General features: G+C 35.5%; 1 protein-coding gene across 1 annotated transcript in view; it reads right to left on the bottom strand.

The window, feature by feature from the left end:
- The window catches only part of LOC129226006 (carbonic anhydrase 5B, mitochondrial-like), a 131,996-nt gene extending 115,811 nt beyond the window's left edge, over window positions 1-16,185 (bottom strand). The window contains exon 1 of the mRNA XM_054860581.1: window positions 16,053-16,185. The gene's annotated coding sequence lies outside the window, so the exon portion shown is untranslated. The remainder of the gene's footprint in view (window positions 1-16,052) is intronic.
- Window positions 16,186-25,211: the final 9,026 nt, after the last annotated feature.

Genomic DNA, 25,211 nt, shown 5'->3' with positions numbered 1-25,211 from the left:
ATAGTACATAAAAATATTACAACGAAGTCAGTTGTTTAGTATTGCCATAACTAAATTAAACTGACGGTGTCATGATGTACGATTTCTGAACTTTGACAAATATTCTATAGAATATTTTTCAAAGTTCAGAAATCGTACACCAGTTACGATGTATTTATTAAGGAAATAAATTTAATCATCGGAGGAGGGACGTGAATTTTTGTTTTAATTTTCCCTTGAATTAACCACTAAATATATTTCAAAACTGAAATATTGCAAAAGAAAAGAAAAAAAAACCTTTAATGACTAATGAAGTTATTTATTAGCAAAAATTTTTTATATTAAATTTTTTTTTCAACTATTTTCTTAGCAAAATACATTTAATTTACTGATTTGCTACATGAGTAATAAATACATTAGTAAGACTATAATTAAAATTAACAGGCGGCTCCGTGAAAATCAATCATTTAGATGCATCAGAATTCAATATTGTTCAAGAAAAAATTCCTCCTTTGAAAAAATGCATCGTTCGCGCCAAAACCACGTGACCTGTAACGTGTCGCGCAGCTGACGAAAGCTGGTCTACGTAGCCACAACGTATGAAATTTAATGTTTCTTAGATTTCTCTGGAACCCTTCATCAAATCCAGATAAAATTTATATGTGATCATCTGGAAAGCATACCCTTACAAACAAAAAAGGAGTTTTCCAAATAGGTCCAGTATTCTTGGAGTAACCAGAAAACATACATAAAAAGCCGCAGACGAAATCATAACCTCCTTTTGTGAAGTCGGTTAAAAAGAGGGAGGAATGGCACATTTACATTGATTGAAAATGTTGTTGATTTGCTTTAATAAAATGAAATGAAAAAATATTAAAAAAGTAACTTGTTAGAAATGTCTAATCTGCATGTTTGATTTTCGAAATGTATATTTGGTGAACCTCCATTTTAATAACCCACAATCCGCCGCTGCAGCTTATTTAGTAAACTTCTTTTCGCTTTTAATAGTTAAAGTAAATGATTTTAATCTCTTGAATTTGATATCTGTTTCGAATGGAAGAAAATATAAAGAGGAGAAAAAATGAAGAGGAAAGGAAAAAGGAAATACTCAGCTCCAGCGCCAGTTTGAAAATATGCGGTTACATTATATTAATTCTATGCATTATCAATGATACAAATATTGGAATTCGAATAATGAGCTCTAGTCCAACGATTGTACTTACAATCATGTCATTACATATCGGCCTCTAGATTCTTTTTTTTCTTTACATTTCTTTCCAAAAAAGTCATTTATTTTACTTCGTGAATTTTTAATTCTACCTATTTGGAAACAAGGACACAGTTCCAACGTTTTAGGAATTCTTAGAACTGTTATTTTGCATTTGTGAATACGTTATTTGTTGTAACAAACATTTATTAATCGTATTTTCTATTAAGTATTCGTATTCTAAAAATGGATTATTGCTGCTATTTTCCTCATTTTCCATCTTGTATTTAGATTGATAACATATAATACATATTTAAGTACTATTCTAACATCTAACCGAAAATACTACAAAGACTCCTTTGTAAGGCTTTGTAAACAATAAACTACTGTTATGTATTTTCAATTCTACAGCGAATTCGAAATGAATACAAGATAGCTCGCAAGAACGACTTCGTCACTTTTAGAAGGATCGTTACAAATGAATTTTAAATACTTGACTACTGGCAAATCAACACTTTTCAAAATATTTTATTCTTTAAAAATTTTTTTAAAAACTTCAATCAGTTTATTACTTTCTTCTATATCTAATATATAGAAGAAAGTATTGGATTCGTGCAAATTTTCGAATTTCGAATTTTGACGGATTCGAACGTTTTGAGGTGTGCTGAGTCCATTTCGACCATTTTTGGAAAATGTCTGTCTGTCTGTGTGTGTGTATGTATGTGTGTGTGTATGTATGTATGTGTGTGTGTATGTATGTATGTGTGTGTGTATGTATGTGTGTCACGTCTGTGTGTGACCAGTTTTTTGTGGCCACTCTACAACAAAAACTACCGCATGAAATCGAACGAAATTTAGTACACATATGTGCCCCTATGTGAACTTGTGCCCATTAGTTTTTGGCGCGAATTCCTCCAAGGGGGATGGAGCAATGGGACGTTTTTCGAGTTACGCGTGCTTGCTATTCCTCAGGAAGTAACTGGCGGAATCAAACAAAATTTGGTCCATATGTTGGTATTAACAGGAACAGGTGCTGATTCAATTTTGGTGTCAATAACTCAAACGGGGGTTGAGCTATAGAACGTTTTTTGTCGTCAATTGTGACTGCTGTATCTCAAGAAATAATGAACGGAATGAAAGAAAAATTTATCGGCAAGTAGCCCTTAGTGGGTATAAGAACTGATTTTATTTTTGTGTCAACAGCTAAAAAGAGGGTAGCGCAATCACCCGTTCTTTTTTTCCATTTTGAGTGCCCTATCTCAAGAAGTAATGCTACGTTCTGGTTGAAATTTGGAATATATGTGAATCCATATGTAAACAGGCTTTGGTTCCATTTTGACGCCGATCGCTCCAAGAGGTGTTGATTTTTTTTTTTTTTTTTTTGCGAATAAAAATATTTTTATTAATGCAACAATAAGAAAGATAAATCGTAATAGATTGTCGTCTGCGTATTTCTCGTGATTTTAATTGTATGGAAATGATAGGAAATATTATCTCAATGATTTAAAATTTTGAACTGTTGCCATCTTATGTTTGTTAACAAATAAAATATTTGTAATTCATTCAAGCAAGGCTTTTAAAATAACTTTCAATTTTCGCTCTTTGCTTTGCTTTTGCTATAATTCAGACATTGGGATAGTCGTCAAGTTTTTGCATGTGTCATTTTGTTTTTGTTGGGAATATTGCTTCCTCGTCAAGCATGGGGCGGGATCAGAAAAAAAAAATATATATAGAAGAAAGTTTCGTGATGGCCACAACATACTAGTTAATATTGTGTGCGCAATTTATCTTTGTATGTAAACTGGAAACTAAGAAATATTTTCCTTAGCATTTTTTTATACTTACAACTTCTATTAAGAAATAATGTTATTGACCCCTTCAGAGCTGGTGTCCGGTATACGGGACATGAACTTTGAACAGCTGCTAATCATTTAATAACTGATCAAACTACTTATTACTTTCTTCTATATCTAATATATAGAAGAAAGTATTGGATTCGTGCAAATTTTCGAATTTTGAATTTTGACGGATTCGAACGTTTTGAGGTGTGCTGAGTCCATTTCGACTATTTTTGGAAAATGTCTGTCTGTGTGTGTGTGTGTGTGTGTATGTGTGTATGTGTGTGTATGTGTGTGTGTATGTGTGTCACGTCTGTGTGTGACCAGTTTTTTGTGGCCGCTCTACAGCAAAAACTACCGCATGAAATCGAACGAAACTTGGTACACATATGTGCCCCTATGTGAACTTGTGCCCATTGGTTTTTGGCGCGAATTCCTCCAAGGGGGGTGGAGCAATGGGACTTTTTTTGAGTTACGCATGATTGCTATTCCTCAGGAAGTAACTGGCAGAATCAAACAAAATTTGGTCCATATGTTGCCATTAACAAGAACAGGTGCTGATTCAATTTTGGTGTCAATAACTCAAACGGGTGTTGAGCTATAGAACGTTTTTCGTCGTCAATTGTGCCTGCTGTATCTCAAGAAATAATGAACGGAATGAAAGAAAAATTTATCGGCAAGTAGCCCTTAGTGGGTATAACAGCTGATTTTATTTTGGTGTCAACAGCTAAAAAGGGGGTAGCGCAATCGCCCGTTCTTTTTTTCCATTGTGAGTGCCCTATCTCAAGAAGTAATGCAACGTTCTGGTTGAAATTTGGAATATATGTGAATCTATATGTAAAGAGGCTTTGGTTCAACTTTGGCGCCAATCGCGCCAAGAGGTGCTGATTTATTTTTATTATCATTATTTTTTAGCGAATAAAAATAGTTTTATTAATGCAACAATAAGAAAGATAAATCGTAATAGATTGTCGTCTGCGTATTTCTCGTGATTTTAATTGTATGGAAATGATCGGAAATATTCATAGACTAATAATAAGAGTAGACCGAGCTTTCTCATTCTTGCTGATGAAGAAAATTGGTTCATAGATGTATCATGTGACTAGTGGAAGGGCTTGGCGAAGACTTTGGCAGCATGGTTGCTAGATGGCAGCATTATCTATAGTTTGACACTCGACATGTATTTCAAGACAATGTGTTTTCATTAAAAAAAACTTCCAGGTGCAGAGATTGAACTGTTTTTCTTTTAGTTATGCATTATTTTGACATTAGTAATAGTTTCTGATCAGTTTTCGGTAACTTTTATTTCATTTGGAGCTGTCAGCGTTGGCGTGAACGAAATGGCGTAAACGTTTTGGGTTAACGCAAAAATGTACTAATCGGTATCTTAAATTGAAACTGTAGGTAAAAATCTTACCGTTTGCTGAATCTTCTTGGTCGCTTGTATCTTTTATTACTTAGAGAGTAATTGAAATTGACTAAAGAAAATGCACAATACTATCTAAACGAAAAACTCACTATATTAAGAAAATATTTACAACTTAGAATAACAAATTTACAAATCGGAATCCATAAAAGATCATTCTTTCGTGTTCCATCAATTCTATTTATTTTATTTCGCACTGGCGTTGATCGTCTGCTACGATTAACGCCCGCTGTTGCTAGGATATCCACCAGTCACATGGTTTGGTTTATGAGCAGCAAAAGGGTTGCCATAGCTCGGTCTACTCTTATTATTAGTCTATGGAAATATTATCTCAATGATTTAAAATTTTTAACTGTTGCCATCTTATATTTGTTAACAAATAAAATATTTGTAATTGATTCAAGCAAGGCTTTTAAAATAACTTTCAATTTTCGCTCTTTGCTTTGCTTTTGCAATAATTCAGACATTGGGATGGTCGTCAAGCTTTTGCATGTGAATATTGCTTGTTTTTGTTGGGAATATTGCTTCCTCGTCAAGCATGGGGAGGGATCAGAAAAAAAATTAAAAATATAGAAGAAAGTTTCGTGATGGCCACAACATACTAGTTTTTTTATTCAGATGCTAATGCATCACATACACTGAGGACTGCATACAATGTGCCTTGCCTCTGGATATAAGCAGGAAAATTTTACATCACAAGAGAAGGAATGAACACCTAGGGCACCGACGGGAATCGAACACGCAACCTCCAGCTTAGAAGACGAAGCTTCAACCACAGAGCCACAAAGGCTCCTAAGCAAACAACTTGATTTTTTTTTTTTTGCAGTTGACTCTTTACGTTCTGCTTTTTATTATCTATGCAAGAATTTCTCATTTTGGGATTGGCAACTGCCCCAAATAGAAATTTGGAGATTAGGCTTGAAATGGGGCCGTGGTAGCCCGATCGGTAGAGTGTCGGATTCGGGCCGGACGGTTCTGGGTTCGAACCTCGATGGTCGAAGACCCATCGTCGTCATTAAAGGGGACTGGGTGACGTTAAATATGCTCGTGGTCTCAATGTCCCCCAAGTGAAACGATACCTCTGGGGGTGCTAGTACTAGGTAGCTATTAGCTCCTGGACTAGTTCTAAATTCTCATTAACTGTTCGATCCGGTGATGGTGCTGCCATCTATCGGTATATAAAATAATGGAGGCAAGGCACTTAGTATGCAGTCCTCGACACAAATACAGTTGTAGTCAGTTGTGACTCTGAATAGGAATAGGCTTGAAGCCTTTTGCAACCACAGGTTCTCGTCGCGAAAGCGAGGTATTTTTTCATATTTAAAAAATATATATATAATCTGCTATTTATTATTTCAAATGCTTATATTGTGTTATTATAATGTTTGAAAAACATTTGGTTTTACAGTGAACTCTGTATGATTTTTCATGGATTTTTACTTGAAATATTCAATTCAAAATTTATGTCCGATTTATTGGATAGATCGTAACTCTTTTAATTTTTAACCTACAATCTTGGAATTTCGTTTATAAAATTCTCTTTGCCATAGTACTCTTTCTACCAAAAAGGAAAAAAAAATTCAACTGCTTCATAATTCCAACTGAAAAGGTTAAAAACGTATAATGATCTAATAATGCCTTGAACAGAGAAACTGGTGTCGCACTGTTTTGCGCGTGTGTTATGTAATATACCGTAACTAATTATGACTGTTAAAAACATTAAATGCTTGAGCTAATTAATTAAGATGTGTAGCTTGAAGATTAGTACCCAACTTTACAAACATGAGGCTCGAAAATCATAATGTTCTACATTTAAAATCTTGCAACTCCCCGCGCTTGTGTGATTTTTGTTTCCAAGTAAACTGGTTTTCTGCAACCAGCCATGTGTTAAAGAGAACCTTGCAAAAGTGAAACAAAGTCTAAACACGAAAAACATAAGTTTAACTGTTGCATCACGGCGGAAAAGGTCGCGAGGCAATCACGTATAAAGTAACAGTGTTTTAAAATGTGTTCAGCAGATCTCAATTCTTGACCGTTTTGCATCGATGAAGTGTTTAAATGCATAGATTCACAATTGTACGTTGATTGGTCAATTTAATCCCTTCAGACCTGGTGTCCGGTATACCGGACAACCACTTTAAACAGCTGCTAATCATTTAATAATTGATTTAATTAGTTTTTTTTTTTTTTTTTGTAGTTGACTTTTTACATTCTGCTTATTATAATCTGTGAAATAATTTTTAGTTTTAGGATTGACAAAAGTGACATATAAGGATTGAGAGATAGAGAGTGGCTCATTTTTCCAACCATGGATTTTCATCTGAAAAGCGAGATATTTTTCCTGATTTTTTTAAAAATATATAATCTTTAATTAATCATTTCAAACGCTTATATTATGTTTTATAATTGTTTGTAGAACATTTTATAATGAAGTTTGTTCGGTATTTTATCGTTTTTATATATGAAATATTGATTTCAAAAATATAAGTTTGGAACATTGGACGTGCCATAACTCTTTTAATTTTTCCAAATATCAACATTTTTTTTCCAATATTTCATAATTCCGACTGAAGGGGTTAAGAAAATGAATGCTCGTATTAATACTGAGAGTGTGTGTGTCCTTCTATTTCAAAGTTCCATTCTTACGAAATAAAATGGGGAAATTTCATTTATTTGGAAATTTAGTTTTTACTTTCGTTAAGTAAACCAATTCACACTATTAAAATCATTTTTAAATCAATCATTAACTTTTACTCTGAAAAGTGAGAGGGCAAGGCCCCTTCCCTTTTTGATAGTGAGGGGGCAGTTGCCCTCCTTGCCCACCCGTACGAGCCGCCTATGTAATGTTAGTTGTTAACGTAAAGAAAGAATTAAAAGTTTGAAGATGGAACTCTTTCAGCGTTTTAATCCTTTCTAATTGTGAATATTCGTAAAATGATTTTGAATGACAAATTGGCTCAAAAAGATTCTAGTTCTATTCCATGTTCATTTTATTAATCCAAACCACTTTTCGAATGTTTCGTTCAATCTCAAACTTTTTGATGGTTTCCAATAAAATTTGCAACTAATTGTTCACCCTTTACCTCCTCCGCCCCCCTCGAAAAATTCGAAATAGCGGCCTGTCCTAGGCCTTCGTGTGCAAGCCTGGGTGAAGCAGCTCAGGCTAATGCTCATATTACATTGTGAACTTTTTAAAAAGCTAATAATAGTTAAACCACTTGAGAAAGTCACAAAACTATAAAGTTGAATTGAAAAAAAAATCTTTTTTTTTTACGAATTTCAACACATTTTAATTTTGTATATGAGGCAGTGAGAAGCAAAGGGATGTAAGTGCCAAAACTATTGGAGATAACCAGTACAAACGGCAGGTGAAACTGTCCTCTGTCTAGGGGCAAGAGATAGTACTTGTAGCTCCCGGTAGGGTGTGTTATACAGCATGTTTTCAAAAAACGTTTCGATGAAAGTCTACCTAAGACCTTATCTTTAAACGCGTTTTACTCCAAACTCGAAAATAATCACTTACACCCCTTTGCTTCTCAATACCTTTTATGTATTTCCTTTTTAATATTTTCTCGTTGAAAAATAATTGCATATTATTATCTCTTCTCAATGATTATGAACTCTTTGAAGATAGCCCCACCCTCCAAAACTTAATTTTTAGATGAGCAACTGCATATTTAATCTGGAAATTTAAGTTTGTGGGCGAAAAAATCAAATAAGGGGCCGTCCATAAATGTTGCCACGCTTTGAGGGGGAGAGGCATGGGCGCCCATATGCAAAGTTGCAGGGGGTGGCTCAAATATTTCCCCCGTGGTTTAGCAGAATATTTTCCCTGTGGAAACTGATTTAAGAACAAATTAGAGTCATTAAAAATTTACATACCCTTACTTTGGGGGGGGGGTGTCAAACCCATTATTACGTAATATTTTCCAAGTCGATATTTTACACTAGAAATCGCGCCGTCTAGGGTTTTGGCAGGGATCATTTTTCATTTGCACCTGGAAGGTAAAAAACGTAGTAGGATGAGCTGTTTCTCATTTGTTTTTCAAAGAATGAATAGTGTAAGATGTAGTAATATAACTGCACTATGAATGACATGTTTTATTTTAAATTAGTATCACATCATATACGAAAAAATGTCGAAAAAAACATTCAGTCTAAATTCCAACTTTTCAGTAAATATTTGTTTACACAAAAAGGTTTAATTCAAAAAAAGTGAACTATTCCAGTGATGTAAGATTCGTTATTTTATTATTTTGAGAAACGAAATGGAATTTTACGTAAGAGTGGGGGGGGGGGGGTGAAAAATCTTACGTATTCTTACATGGGGGGAGGCGGGATGTCAAAATTGCCAAAATCATCCTTACGTAATTATTGAATGGCCCCCTACACTGTTAAAACCAAGAGTGCCTCAGGAGTAAAGAATTTCACCCTAGGGTGAAAAAACGGTGTCTCAGGATGCAACGGAGGCTAGGAAGTGTCGTTAAGGTGCGTTTGGTTCCTCAGTGTGTGAACGACGTTAACAAAAGTGCTAAAAGACCATTCAATAGGAGGTGACTCGTTGGCGCATGAGCTCTGACATATCGTCCAACGACAACTTCAATTTCAATGGTGGACGAAGGAAGTTGCAACGAAATTTACTTTCAAATTGAATGAAGTAGAAAACTGAAAATTTCGTGGATTAATGTTCGAAATCTCGCGTAAGTAAAGACATTTGATCATATTGCAGCTCAGGGCTATCGAACATACACTGCCTTGACATTGAAAATGCAACACCAAGAAGGAATAGTCAGAAAGTTTTGAAATTTGGAAAAAAGACAGAGACAGCAAGGAATAATAAATGATCTTAATTTCAAAATGATAGGCAGAATATAGAGCGAGAACGGTGTTGGCTCAGTAGGATGTAGGACCACCGCGGACAGCGATACACGAAGAAACACGTCTAGGCATAGAGTCAATAAGGGTGCGGATGGTGTCCAGAGGGATGGCTCTCCATTCCCTTTCAACCATTTGCCACAGTTCGTTCTTCTGAACGAGGCAGGGACAGAGTCTGCAAACAGCGTACAATCACATCCCACACATTGTGATTGGTGACAGGTCAGGAGAGTATGGTGGCCAGGGAAGCATCTGTGTGCCTTGTAGAGCATCTTGGCAAATGCGAGCACTGTATGGTCGGGCGTTATCCTACTAAAAAATTGCATTAGATAGCCCTTGAAGGTAAGGGATTGCCACCGGCCGCAGCACATTATCCAAGTATCGTTGGGCCGTCATAGTGCCCTGAATACGAACTAGAGGTGATATGGAATTGTACGCAATTGCGCCCCAAACCATTATGCCACGTTGTCGTGCGGTGGGACGTTCCACAGTTACTGCCGGATTAGATGTCTCCACGTCGACGCCACACAAGTATGCGGCGACTATCACAGAATAAATAGAAGCGGGATTCATCTGAGAACACGACATTTTTGAGAAAACAAACCAGAAAGTCGAGAGCTGTACTCTCTTGACTACACTAAAAATTTTACAGATCGACTGAACAACAAACCAGAGTGAAGTGCAATCTCTGAAAATTGTAACTTTGCAAGAGAGTAAATAAATAAGCTGCTCGTAATTGCTTGCAATTCTCCTTAGCTTCTACCTTATTTGCTTTTGAAACTTTCCTCGTAAAAACATTTAATTTTTTTAGATGGTTCCTCACTTTCCCCCAGAAACATGGCTGGTTTTTATTGGGATTGTTTCTGTATTCTTAAGTAAAATTCCAGGTTAATTTCAGGAAGGCTACTGATTTTTAGCGGGAATATTTTATGTTTTAGGCGAGATATATAACTGGTAGAAAAAGGCACACTACGTGCCCATTATTTTCCAGAAACGTGCCTGATTTTTTATTTTTTAGTCTATGTTTTGAAACAAGTTTTCTATTAATCGTTTTAGATTTAAAAAAAAAAAAAAAAAAAACGAGCTCATGTGTGCATCACATGACTTCCTTTTACTCCAATTTAATGTCATTTCCCCATTATTGGCAATTTTAATGTGATTCAATTGTTTAATCTCTAAACATCACCAACAGTGGCCGAATTGAAACCAAATTTAAAGTTTTAAAAAAAACCGCTAAATTTGTCGCCAAGTTGGCGACGAAACTTGTCGACCAAAAGACTGGCGATATATCACCATTTTCGACAAATTATAACACCACTTGAATTTACATCGAAATTAATAATGATTTCCCCCCAAAAAGGGGCAAAAGACCCCCTTAGGAACATCTGAATGCAACCAAACGGGAAGGTGCACAACTACGCCCCACTAGGAGTCTGCGTACCAAATTTTAACTTTCTAGGACATACCGTTTTTGCGTTATACGAGATACATACACACATGCGCACATACATACGTACATACCGACGTCACGAGAAAATTCGTTGTAATTAACTTGAGGGTCGTCAAAATGGATATTTCGGGTGTCTGTAGGTTCCTAGGCATATATCCACGTGTGGTCGGGTCGAAAAAACAACTCAACATTCATTCGGGGGTGAGAAAAATGGAAATCAAGGCAGATTTTTGAGTGAAATTTTTTTTTGCGAATACAATACTTCCTTTTTTGTAAAAGGAAGTAAAAACTATGCAAAACTTCTACGCAGTTCATTGCATTATTCAACCATTCTGAAGTGACTAGGATAACGGCACCAGTAACAGACGTGGGTCCAGTGACAGACAGTCGTAAGTTTGGATTTAAGTAATAAGAATTTTAGACGGTAACGGTAAAACTGATGTTGCTGCGACCCATGAATACGGGGCAACCATCTAGTGTTATCAGAGCGGATTTCATGAGCCAGTTGGTATTTACAAGGCGGTGGTGGAAGGTTATGAACAGCTACCACGAGGTCTGCCCGTGTTTCATGTTCATTTGAGTTTAATAAGGTTTTAGATCTAAAAACAAAGAACTTTTGCACATTTTGAAGGTAAAAGGGGAATTATGTTTATGTCCATTACTCATCCTTTCCTCATCCTATCTGTTACTGGGTATCATCTGATTTTTCGGTGTCTGTCGTGGAATCTTTTTTCGAAATTGGGCAAATAAAAACAGAATTAACTAATTCAGAGGATCCAGAAACAGTCAAACGTTAGATGAGATGTAGTTGCGAGAGATAAAAATTGTTTAAAAATACTAAATAAATTAAAAGGCTCAGAAAATTGAGTTAACCTGACAGCGATGTCTTAAGTATGTTTTTTACTGGTGCCGGTACCCTTTTTGCAAACCATTTTTAGAGTTGTTAAAATTCTCCTTTCTACGCACTAATATTCTACGCATCTTTATCTTTACTAATAATAAAGCTGAAAGTCCCTCTGTCTGTCAGGATCTCTGTGACGCGCATAGCGCCTAGACCGTTCGGCCGATTTTCATAAAATTTGGCACAAATTAGATTGTAGCATGGGAGTGTGCACCTCGAAGCGATTTTTCGAAAATTCGATTTGGTTCTTTTCTATTCCAATTTTAAGAACAAAACTATCATAAGATGGACGAGTAAATTACGAAATTATCATAACGTGGAACCGTAACATGGGTACAAGCCAATTGGCGAGAAAATTCACCATACATTATTTGTAAATATACAGGCAAACCAAGAGACCTTTCAATTTTTCTATAACGGGCAAAGCCGTGCGGGTAACACTAGTTATAAAATAAGACTAGAAGATAGGGCGGCTACATTAGCTGCTATCCGCACCCGGCTAGACCTCGCTGAAGATCTGCAACGCAACTCTGATTATGCAAATTCGGATGCTTCCATTTTGTTTTACTTATTTATTTATTTATATTTATTTTATTTCATTTTATTTTATTTTATTTTATTTTTTTTTTAATTTTTTTTTTTTTTTTTTTTTTTTTTTTTTTTTTTTTTTTTTGCAACGTGAAAATTTATTTGGGCATGGGGCTCACAGGAGTGAGTCCTATACAGGAGTCCTCTAGGCAGGGAGTGATCACCTGGGGGGAGGATGTTCATGGCACAGACTGAGCCATTGAAATTTTTAGGGGGTGTTTTGAGGGGTATTTTTCTTTTTTAGGGGGGTCTTCGCGATATTTAGTGGGGGCTGTGCCTTTGCTCCAAGAAGGCGAGCACCCCTGCTGTAAGAGTGATACTCACTTTGGTTTCAAACTGAAAAAAAAAGTGAAAAAGTTGTAAAACAAATTTTAAAATCTTTTAGGAGGAAATATTTAGGGGCAAGTTAGGGACCATGTGTCTCCTAACATGCTCCAAATGTTCATGCTTTTGAACTTCACACTTCTCTAGCCACTCAGGAGAATGTTAATGGCTCTTATAATGCTCCATTCCCATCAAAATAAAAATAATGTGTATGAAACTGCCGAAAACTGAAAAAAATTGGGGACACTTTTTCCAAAAAGTGGGACGCGATGAGTGAAAACGATGATCACAGTTAGCTTCAGGGTCATTTTACTTAAGAATCAGCAAGAATTATGTCAGAAGTATTTTGAAGGCATTTTTTCACAGTGTAATTTAATTTGAATGGACTTAGATTTATTAACTGTTATTTCTCAATTTTGGATATCTATACACTAGCTTAGCAGTATTTCTTCCCTTTATACTAAAAAGCATAGGCGGCTCGTATAAGGGAGGGAGGGGGCAAGGGGGGCAACTCCCGTCACTTCAAAAACTAAAGGGGCCTCGCTCCCTCACTTTTCAGAGTTAAAAATTAATGATTGATTGAAAAATGATTTTTGAAAGAATGGATTGATTTATTTTACGAAAGTAAAAACTAACGAGCTGATGTGTGCTTCACATGACTTCCTTTTACTACAATTTAATGTCATTTCCCCATTATTGGCAATTTTAATGTGATTCAATAGTTAACTCTCTAAATATCACCAACAACGACCAAATTGAAATCAGATTTAAAAAAAAAATTAATTGCCGAGTTTTGTCACCAAGTTGGCGACAAAACTTGGCGACCAAAAGCTTGGCGATATATTTCCAAGTGTTTGCATAAATTATAACCCCATTTGAGTTTGCATTGAAATTAACATTGATTTCCCCCCAAAAAGGTGTAAAAGACACCCTTTGGAACATCCGAATGCAACCAAAAAGGGAGGAAAGGGAGGTGCATAACTAGACCCTGCTAGAAGTCTACGTACCAAATTTCAACTTTCTAAGACATTCCGTTTTTAAGTTATGCGACATACATACGCACATACGCGTATACGCACATACATACATATGTACATACGGACGTCACAAGAAAAGTCGCTGTAATTAACTCGGGGAATGTCAAAATGGATATTTCGGGTGTCTGTAGGTTCCTATGCACTCTTATCTGCGTGTGGTCGGGTTGAAAAAAAAAACTCAACATTAATTCGAGGATGAGCAAAATAAAAATTAAGGCCGAATTTTGAGTGAATTTCTTTTCGCGAATACAATACTTCCTTTACTATGTGAAAGGAAGTAAAAATTAAAAATAAATGAACTTTTTTCATCTTATTTCATAGGAATGGAACTTTAAAGCGGAAGAGGAAAGTTGAATACTTTCCACTTATGTTACTTTAAAATAATGTATTTATCTCTTTTTCGAGTGAGGGTTCAATCCCCCCCCTTTTAGAAATTATAACTTTCTTATTTTCAGTACTTTTTTCTTTGCAAAAATATAAAAACATTTCTTCTCCAGCCATTAATGAATCATTTATTAAAAATGTCAAACTTCAGTAACTCTAACCTGTACTGAAATCGGTTTCTATTGGGAAAATATCCTGCTAAACCGTGGGGGAAATATCTGATCCCCCCCCCTTAAAATTTTGCATATGGGCGCCCATGCTCATTAATTTCTTGAAATCTTTTGAATAGTTTTTGTTTTTATTAAAACTCATAAGTGTCCGCCTCAGTCAGTGTTGCCAGATTGGGGGAAATTTCCCCATTTTGGGGAAATCTGGTGCTCTCTGGGGAAATTTTGGGGAAATGGTTTTTGAGGGGAATTTTTTGGGGAAAATTTTTTTTCTTAGGGAAAAGCTGGGGAAAAAAAACCTCGGGTAAAAAGGTTTTTTTTTTGTATTTAAATTCGCATCAAGAAGTAGTAGTTACATTGTTTGTATCAAACAGTGTTGGTTTAGCTTTGTTCAACTTTATGGAATTCGCATTTCGCATTATGTGGAATACTATGCTAAGGAATTCGAATTAATGTTCTGTGTGAGTAACTAGTTGATACGTGAAACAGGTAAAAATAAGTGAGTGTGATGAAGAATATTCTTGGATAAATATATACAAGAATCATAGTTTAAATACACATACAGAAGCAGGGTAGTAAATGCGAGTAGAAAAAAAAAATTGGCTATTTCTTATCTCTCGGTCAGGCGCTTGTATTTACGACTAGTGGCACCCGCACGGCTTTGCCCGTAGTAGAAAATTAAAAGGTATTTTGTTTCCCCTGCATATTAAAAATAATTCATGATGAAGTTCTCGCCAAATGGCTTGCCCACGTTACGGTTCCACGTTATGATAACTTGGTTATTTACTCGTCCATCTTACGATAATTTTGCTTGGGAAAATGTTCTTAAAATTGAAATAGAAAAAGAACAAAATCGAATTTTTGAAAAATCGCTTAAAGGTGCACACCCCCATGCTACAAACTAATTCTTTGCCAAATTTCATGAAAATCGGCCGAACGGTCTAGGCGCTATGCGCGTCACAGAGATTCTGACAGACAGAGAGAGCTCCGGACAGAGAGATATCCAGACAGAGAGACTTTCAGCTTTATTATTAGTAAAGAGAGAGAGAGATAAAGAAGAAAAAAAAAGTGAAAATGGGAAGAAAGAAAAGTTGGGGAATTTTGTAAGAAAATTTGGCTATTTGGGGAGAAAAAAAATTTTTTGAATAGACAAAAATATTAGAGGAAGGTGATTCATTTTATGTAAATATTAGTGAAAAAATAATTTTTGAATTTGGGGAATTTTGATAGAAAACATCATTTTTTGGGGAAAAGGCAAGGAGTTGGGGAAATCTGGATTTGACCATCTGGCAGCACTGGCCTCAGTTACAACTTTAGTAAAATTTCAGATCGTTTTATTTATTAAAAATAGTCGAGGTTCTACTGTTTCATTATTGTAATATGTGCAGTTGTTTAGATTTTTTGAAATGGGGACCATCGTATGTGTTCACCCATCAGGGGTGCCTCCCTCCCTAGTCCAAGTTCGATGGTGCAAATTCCCCAGCAATATTTTTCTCATCCTTTTTTTTATTTTTAGGCCTTTTTTTATTCATTTTTTAAAAATATTTTTAAAATATTTTTTATTTATTAATTTTAAATTATTATTATTATTATAACTGTTTTGTTAGAAAAGTCCCGTGCTACACCAATAACATACACACAAAATAATTAAATGAATAAAATAAAATAAAATAAATAGTTTAAACTAAAAATAAATCAATAAATAAATTTAAATAAATAAATTTAAAAATCACCCCTCCCCCCCGCTCATTCTTGATGGCGCAACTTGCGCCATAATCCCCCCCCCTCCATGTGGGCACCCCCCTGTCACCCATTAGAGAAATTGGGACTCAAAATTATCCTGAATGACTGAATATGAAATATGACAGCTACTTACCATTGTGGAGATCGTATCCCCAGGAAAAATCTGCCACGGGGGATACAGAGTGCACCCGAGTTAGAAAACTCACGCAGGTCCCCAGCGCGGATTCTTCAAAAGCAGAACTTTTGACAAGAAATTCGACTAGACGTTCCAAAATTCTAAGATCTTTCCCAGAACCCGGCGACTGCCCTCTCTCTGTCTCACATAATCGGACTCGGTGACAATTTTTTGCTCTCGACCGACCGACACAAACAAAAAATGCTTTATGAGTATTCCGAAAGCATTCCTTCCGCCAGTTATGCGCGCGAAGAGCAACAGAAACCTGTTATACGCGAGTTCGCTGGGCATGCGCGCATATGTGACAGACGACTCTCGTTGGAGGAATTAGTTTTCGTTCTTTTTTCTACTGTGAGCGTTAAGGCTGGATCCGACTTGTCCGCCATTTCGGTTCCGAAAGTGCATGCATACTAAAACCGAGATTTGGACGGATTTGTGTGTGGGGGGGGGGGAGGAAGAAGTCCAACATGGGGGTCGAGTACTTAAGTAGGCGAAAGAGTCGGAGTCGACCGCTTTTTCTCCGAGTCCGCAATCGCCCATGGTTGCAGAGCAGGGGTGCTCACCCCCATTGGCGTAAACTAGGGGGGGCATAGGGGGGCAAGTGCCCCTCCTACTTTTTTTGAGCCATGGTCAGAGTTATTATTTTGACCCCCCCCCCAGTTTTTGAGTAAAGGTTTTTTTTAAATTGTATGTCAAATGATCTCTACCTTATTTTCAAACGATCATAAAATGTAATTCGTATATTACCAATGCAATTGTTATGAATTATATGCAAAAGTTGTATCCTACTCTTCACCCACCACAAATCAGTAATTTCAACCTATAGTTTATGTGTTTTTAAACTGCACCACATCATTTCTTCTCATTTTTTTTTCTAATTCGTCTGAAAATAAGAACGTGTTCAAAATGTTGCTCTTCCGGAGCCCCCCCCCCCAATCCAAACACACATACACACACCAAAAGCATTATGGAGCATCTGAAATTTCATTTTCAGGTCTTCAATTTTGCGAAATTTCCCCTGATTTAAACTGATTAAAACCCCCCTGACTAAACTAAAAACCTGATTAGACTAAAAAATCCCTGAATTTTAGGTGACATGAAAAAGGTTGGAGTTGGGGGTTCTCCCAGGAAATTTTTTGAAATTGAATTCCAAAACGGTAATTTTCGGCCCTTTTTTTTTCGATAAATTGAAAGAAAGGGATGGAGATCAGGTCTCTTGCCCATAAATTTTTCGGATTCAAATCTTAAAAAATGAAATTTCCCCCGATTTTTTTTATAAAGTTGTGATAGGGTTCTAGTAGGCGGGAGAAGAGAAGGCTTCCCGCAAAGTTTTCAAGTTTAATGACCTGGAAATGAAATTTTTGATGTTTATACATAAAGTGAGGTGTTCAGGGCTATCCCGTAAAAATTTTAAAAATTGAAATTTTTTAAACGATAACTTTGGCTATCTTTAATGATTTTGTAGAAGGAGGGTGCGTTATATTTCTCGTATCCGAACGGTCAATGTTGCTGATTTTAATCGACACAACTGCCTTTTTTTCCTTTTTACATTCAGGGTTTGGAAAACTGTATTTTTATATTTTATAGCTTCAATTTTGCGCTCCCGGGGTTTTACAACCGGTTACAGATGTCCCCCTGCTATCCTAAGCTACGGCTTTGGTCATATTTTGAATTTAAAATCAAGTTTTCTTGAATAGTAATGATACTTTACGCCGTTAAAGAAAATAGCAGCGCTTGAAAGGAATCTGGAAGTGGGAAAAGTGTCAAATGCAATGACAACAAATAAAGACAAGCTGACACTATGAAAAATCTCAACTGAAACGCGATCAGGTGTGATAAAATGAAAATGAGAAGTATAATACAGCCTTTTTTTTTGTAAGCGTGTGCAATGTTTGAATATTGATTTCAAACAAAATATTTCTCATGGGGGGAAAAAAGGCGTTCAAAAATAGTAATAGCTGTTTTATGCGTCGGGGGTACCGGAATTTTTCCGGTACCTCGGTGGCCCAGTACACCACTGCTAATGTCGACTAATACAGTGCCTGCCACTTATTAAAATCACATTCGTTCGGTGGACATTTGACTTTATAAAGCGGCTGATTTTATTAACCGGCATTCAAAAAAATAAAAGGTTTTGGAAATTTAAATACTCTAAAAAAGAATTGAATTACTTCATTTATTTCTGTTTTAACTATTTCTAAATACAGTTATCATTTTAACTAAACACGAGGTACATTTTTTAAACAATTATTTGCACAAGGATTTTAAAATGTAGGTGTATTGTTGTTTGCTTAACAGAATTGGTAGAGCCAAGATTCAATATCGTTTGAGAGTTTGCAAAGTGTTTTGCAACGTTCAACATTATATTTTCCTCTTTGTTCTAAAGTGCATCGTACATTAGTAAGCGCTTTTCTGACATCTACTGAAAATGAAGAGGCATATTTGACTCTGAGATTTTCTCATCTTCTGAAACCGGGTGATTCACCTCTTGGAGGCGCTTTAACAATTTTTTACGTAAGATGTCCAAAAGTTTGATTCTATAAAACGGCGTTAGTGATTTTATTAAAAGATGGTTTTAACATGTTTTGGTATTGTAATGATTCTGTTCTTTCGGATTTGATTTTAAAAAGCGGCTGATTTTATAATCCAGTGATTTTATTAGTGGCGGGTACTGTAGTTACAATGTGGCACAACATTTTGAATTTTTGATCTTTCTCTTATTCTTTCCTCACACACACAAATTATTGTGGGATTTTTTGCAACAACTGTGGCGGAGCACTTCTCACCCTCCGGCGGAACTAAAGGGTTCCGCGGAACATACTTTGGGAACCGCTGCTCTAATCTTTCATTGATTCATTTGCGCCTTGACAATCGTTAAGAACTAGTTTTGAAGTTTGCGAATAACATTTTTAATCCCTCCAATCGACAATTACTAGATTTTCTTCATAAACTAGCTCAAGTTCATGTAGAATTTTTACTTCCTTTTACAAAAAAGGAAGTATTGTATTCGCGAAAATATTTTCACCCAAATATCGGACTTAATTTCCATTTTGCTCACCCCCAAATGAATGTAGATTTTTTTTTCAACCCGACCACACGTGGATATGTGCCTAGGAACGTACAGACACTCGAAATATCCGAAATATCCATTTTGACGATCCCCGAGTTAATTACAACGAGTTTTCTCGTGACGTCTGTATGTACGTATGTATGTGCGTATGTGTGTATGTGTGTATGTATGTCGCATAACTCAAGAACGGAATGTCCTAGAAAGTTGAAATTCGGTACGTAGACTCCTAGTGGGGTCTAGTTGTGCACCTTCCTTTTTGGTTGCACTCGTATGCTCCAAATGGGATCTTTTGCCCCTTTTTGGGGGAAAATCATTGTTAATTTCGATGTAAACTCACGTGGTATTATAATTCGGCGGACACTTGGCGATATATCGCTAGTCTTTTGGTCGCCTTGGGCGATTAAAAAAAAATTTTTTTTTTTTAAATCTGGTTTCAATTTGGCCATAGTTGGTGATATTTAGAGAGTAAACTATTGAATCATATTAAAACTGCCAATATTGAGAAAATGACATTAAATTGGAGTAAAAGGAAGTCATGTGATGCACATATCAGCTCGTCCATTTCATTTTACTACCATCTTCTCTACCATTTTTAAACGGATTATTTCAATTTATCATTAGATGATTTTTATTAAAACTTTCAGTGACGTTGGTTTTTGCTCATGGAAGCAGAACAGTCTGTTCTCAAGGTGTTTTAATTATTTTTCATAAGTCATTTTTACTTCCTTCTATATCTGATATGCATAGAAGGATATTTGATTCGTTAAAATTCTCGAGTTCTGATTTTTGATGTGTGTTGAATAGCTGAATCCATTTTTGAGGATTTCCGAAAAATATCTGTTATAGGGTATTTGTGTTTGATACATCTTTTTTGGCTATGCGACTTCAATTTTTTAAAACTTCCAAGAGAGCGCCCCCGCTGTAACGCCCGAATAACACCGTCTTTATCACCAAGAGTCATCTAAAACTGCATTTTTAGAACTGAAATTCTGAAATATTTATAGGAGAGAGCTACTGATTCCCTCTTCTCTCCTTAACACAATCAAAGACAATCCTAGAATTAAGTTTTTGGAGTATCAATTTCGAAAAACTGCCGGGGGAATGGCACCGAAATTCACCTTCTACTAACATTATCAAGATCTATCAAACCTGCGTTTTTAAAGCTACAAGTTCGCGAATATCAGTGGAGCGCTCATCTGCCTTTCCCCACTCTCGTCAACATTAAATTTGATTTTCAGGGCTTCATTTTCGAGAAAATTCCGGGAGAGATTTCGATACCACTTTTTCTTAACGTCACACAGGTCGGATATAATTGAAATTTTAGAGGATCAATTTCATAAAAAGGCCTATCCCCTAACTATAGATAGCCTAAAATAGCGTTTTTAAGACATAAATCGCGAAAATTTTCCGGGGGCGAACCCCCGAATCACTTTTTTGCTACCATTACCACAGATAGTTTAAAAATGCATTTTTAGAAATACAATCTATCAAAAATTGCGTTTTTGAAGTTTCAATATTGCAAAATTACCGGGTAAGGGACACCAAACCTTTTATCCCCCAAACATCTCCAGAGATTGTCTAAAACTGTGGTTTCAAAACTACAATTTCAAAAATTTTCCGGGGGAGAAACCCTGAGACCCCCCCTTTCTAAGTGACTATTATACTTCTGACAAGGTTCATGTTGCATATATATAGTAATGACTCCATCCCAAACCAGAAAGTTGAATCCACCCTCCCTGTAATTATTCATACGTTTGAAAAATATATAAATAGGTGTTGCAAAACTCAGGGATTCTAAAACTTGTTTACACAAGGTCCACGTTGTAAATTTTGGTAAGACGAGGCGGAACAATCCAACAATTTTTCAGTTAAAATGGTGTTTGTTTGCACTATCCCCCCCCCCCCCAAAAAAAAACGCAGTGAATTTGACTTGAAATTAGACACTCTAAAAATTGTTATGTTTGGGGGGGGGGGAGGTGGATTTGCGCCATTCAGCTTGGGAGGATTGGGACCCCTGAGCAACTTTATATTTAGAACGAAAAACATGCGGAGTGGCGATTTGTACATTAACAAAGCGATGTCTCGACTAGTACAGTGCGGGTACTTTTGCTTTCAGTGATGCTGAAGTGAAAGTTCAATCACGAAACTTATATTTAGTACCCAATAAAAGAGGTGATACTCATGCCTTGCGATTCTCTTCCGAAAAATTTCGCGTTACGGGGTGAGGAATTCGCGTTAGCTCCAAAATTCGCTACTTGAGAAAAGCTCTCTATTTAGTCATTTCGCGTAAGTCGAAGCGCGTTGTAGCGCGAGTCCACTCTAGTTTAAAAATGCACATTGAAGTAAAGTAAGCATTCTTAGTTGTGTTTATCATATTTTGAGTATTTATTAATATTTAATTACAAATACTTGTAACCGTTTGGGATATTTTTTAATGTCTTTTCTGTTTCCTTTTTACTGATTGAGTGTTGAAAAAAACAAAATAAAAGTCAATCGTTAAATGTTGTTAATTTTCGAGGTCATTTTGTAAAATTGAAAAGTGCTTTTATTTCATTTTATCAGTAGCGTTAAAAAGGAGACGGTGCCCAGCACCGGACCCTTAGCTTGAAACTCAAAATCAATTAGCTAGTTCCTACAAAATATAAGTTCCTATAAAATTAACTCCTATAATGAAAATTAAAGTTTTTCTCTTATGTTTAAAAGATGTTTTTCACCATCTATATCAATTTTATTTATACATGTGTGTATGTCTTTTTAAATTTTTAATGAAATTATGACTGTATATATTTACATTTTCAAGTAGCCGAGTTGTACTCCTTGAATGACATATTCACTGTCAGGAAAGGATTAAAAACTAGAATGTTGAATTCCTGCAATTTTTTAAATCCTTTCTTGCAGCGAATATTCGTAAAAATCGTACAAAATGTTTGGAATGACAAATTGGCTCAGTAAGGGAATGAAACATTTAATAATTCTTAGTAATATTCCATGTTCAAATGAGCCAATTTATTAATAAAAACCAGTTTTTTAATTTTTTCGTTCAATCCTCAAACGGTGTGTATGTGTGTGCTTTTTATTTATGTATTTTTTAAAAAGTAGCGAAGTAGCGACTACTTTTCAAAAGTAGTTTGTAGTTGCAACATTTTTAAAAATATAGTTGTAGTTAACTGCATTTGTAACAAAGTAGTTGTAGTTGTAGTTTGCTACAAAAAAAAAAAAAAAAAAAACACTTTTTCCAACCATTGGTCCAAAGCTCTATTTGAACCAAAAATGTCGGATGTGTTAGCCTGTCCTCTAGAGTGATTCCACCGAGAATGAAAGCGACTCTCTCTATCTCGCTTTATCTCTTCTCCGGTAAATAACATTTTTCTTCGAAACACAAACCGGACGATTTTATCTTGTCACTGTTTGTTTGTGCGGATAGCAAACTGAGCGTCAAATTTGAAAATAAATGGACCGTCATTTGTTGTCCGTGTGTTTGCTGCCATATTTGTTGATGTGAAAACTAAAAATATGTCATCGAAACAATCAAAACGATGTAGTGACTTATGAAAATCAATTTTGAATGAATCGTGAGACTATTACCTGAGCTAATTTTAGTATTTGTGTAGCGGTGAACGTGATAATAATTGCTACTCATTTGCTAATTATGTACTCAAATTATTCTGTTATACTTGCAGTTGATTTTCATTGTACTTGGAAGCGAAAATAAGTATGCGATTATTTTTCAGCACTGAAAGTTTAAGTGATGAAAATGTTTTTCAACGTTCGTATTGCGGCTTTTTATGTGTGTTTTCGAATCATTCCAACCCTACTGGACCGATTTGAAAAAAAAAATTTTTTGTTTGGAAGGGTATTTTTCCCAAATGGTCCCATTGTAATTTGGTCTGGATCTGATAAGGGGTCCCGGAGAAATCCAAGAAACTTTAAATTTCATACGTCATGGTCACGTGGTGTTGCTGTGATCGGTGTATTTTCACACCTAAAAGGTTTTGGTTTCTCTTGAACGATATTTAATTCTCGCGGCACATTGATGAATAATTTTCTCAACGCAGCGCCGTATGGTATTTTTTTATTATAGGTGTTTCTAATGTATTTATTACTGTATAGCAAAGCAGTAAATTAAATATATTTTGCTACTTTAATAGTTGAATCAATTACCTTAATATTTTATTTACTAATAAATAACTTTATTTAGGCACTAAAATATAAAGTACTTTATTTAATATTCCAATTTTTAAATATAATTAATGTTCAATTGAGGGGAAATTGAATACAGAACATCCCTTCCCCACGATTTAATTTATATTCTTTAATAATATACATTATAACTGTGAATGATTTCTGAAGTTTGACCAATATTCTGGATTTACTATTTCACGATGCCGCCAATTCAATTTGAAATTAGGGTAATATTAATTAGCAGGCTTCAAAAAAAGGAGGAGGTTCTGAACTCGTCACGGATTTGTTTTTTCTTTGTACAATGTTCCATAAATACTCGAAGACACCTGTACCCAGGGGCGTACACAGGGAGGGAGGAGGGACACCCGTTGGCCCGGGCCCAAGCCTGGAGGGGGCCCAATATTTTTGTAACTAACGGTGAAATATAGGGGTAAATAGTATGGAGAGGGGCCTGAAAAAGTCATTTGTGATGGGCTCCAAAATTTCTGTGCACGCCCCCGCCTGTACCGATAAGGAAAAGTCTTTTTTTTGTTTGAAACAGCATAGTTCCTCGGCGGTCTAATGTTAATCAAGTTTAAGTTTGATGAAATTGAAGGAACTCTTCAAATATCATACTCACATTTAAATCGATTTGTACTTTATTAACTTTATATTGTCTCACTTAGTGAACCGGTTTTTATGCTTTTTTTTTTTTTTTGTTTAGTGGTGGTTTTGTTTAGGGGTGGTCTAACTTAGGCTCCAAATCTTTGATTTACCCTATTTGTTTAGGCAAAAGTTAAGGGTAAAACAATAAATTTCATGCAGTTTCCTTCACAAACGATTAAATATAAAACCCTTTGATAAACAAAGGCCATAAAACAAAGGTTTATACTTTCTTTACCTGTAGTTAAAGAAAGTACTAAAAATATATATTATTAAGAGTAATGATAATGAAAATTTTGAATTAAGGATTCTCTGAAGCAAGCATAAAATTCATTCTAGTGGAATTTTTAATCTTCATCTATAGTGGGGCCATGTGAAGAAACATGCGACTTTTATCACGAGTTACATGACACGTATTGCGAAACATAAATTACAATTTACAATGTTACAATTCTAAAATTTACAATTTTACAAATTTAAACTTAAAGCGATTTTTTTTTTTTTTTTTTTTAGTGACTCGTGCATTTGCTTTCGGATAGCAAACTTTGATAAAGTTGAACAAATGATGAGTACAATTTTTTTTGTACATAGTTACGCATTTGAAAAAGCCTTTCTTCACAGTCATCGGAAGTCTCCGAGACGCTCGCCGTGTTATTTACACCACTAAAAAGCAAAAAATAAATTACTTTTAAATTAAAAAAAAAAACCGCCTTCAAAAAATACCCAGGAACTAAAAAGTAAAAAATAACTGATTACAGTTACATTCTATTTCCTACCCAAACATAGAAATGAAATTTATTTTACAATTCCAGTAAAAAATCAACTAAACTAAACACCGAATTATAAAATAAACACTGATTTAAATTACTATACGATGAATTATTTTAAATACCTAACTAATTATATACCATCTCTTAATTTTTAATAACCTTTCGAAGTCGGGGCCTCCTATAAACTGCTACCTAACGTAACTGAGTAGGTTTAGTTTTAAAGACTAATTTTGCGTATATTCAGGGTTTAATTCAGGATTCGGTGGGTTGCCGTGACCAGTTTCTTGCCAAAGCCAGCGCGACTCAGCTTAACTAATAGCGAACTTTTCTTACCTGCTGTGATGTGCTTGAGAAAAAAAAGGGGGGGGGGGCCTTTATACTATGGACGTAGGTCCGGCACTCATGGGCTCTTGGGCTATTTATTACACATTCTGAAGAATGACCCGTATCAGC

This window comes from Uloborus diversus, chromosome 7 (assembly GCF_026930045.1).
Source record: "Uloborus diversus isolate 005 chromosome 7, Udiv.v.3.1, whole genome shotgun sequence".
In the NCBI taxonomy this organism is placed as follows: Eukaryota; Metazoa; Arthropoda; class Arachnida; order Araneae; family Uloboridae; genus Uloborus; species Uloborus diversus.
This window is presented reverse-complemented; position numbering and strand designations above follow the sequence as displayed.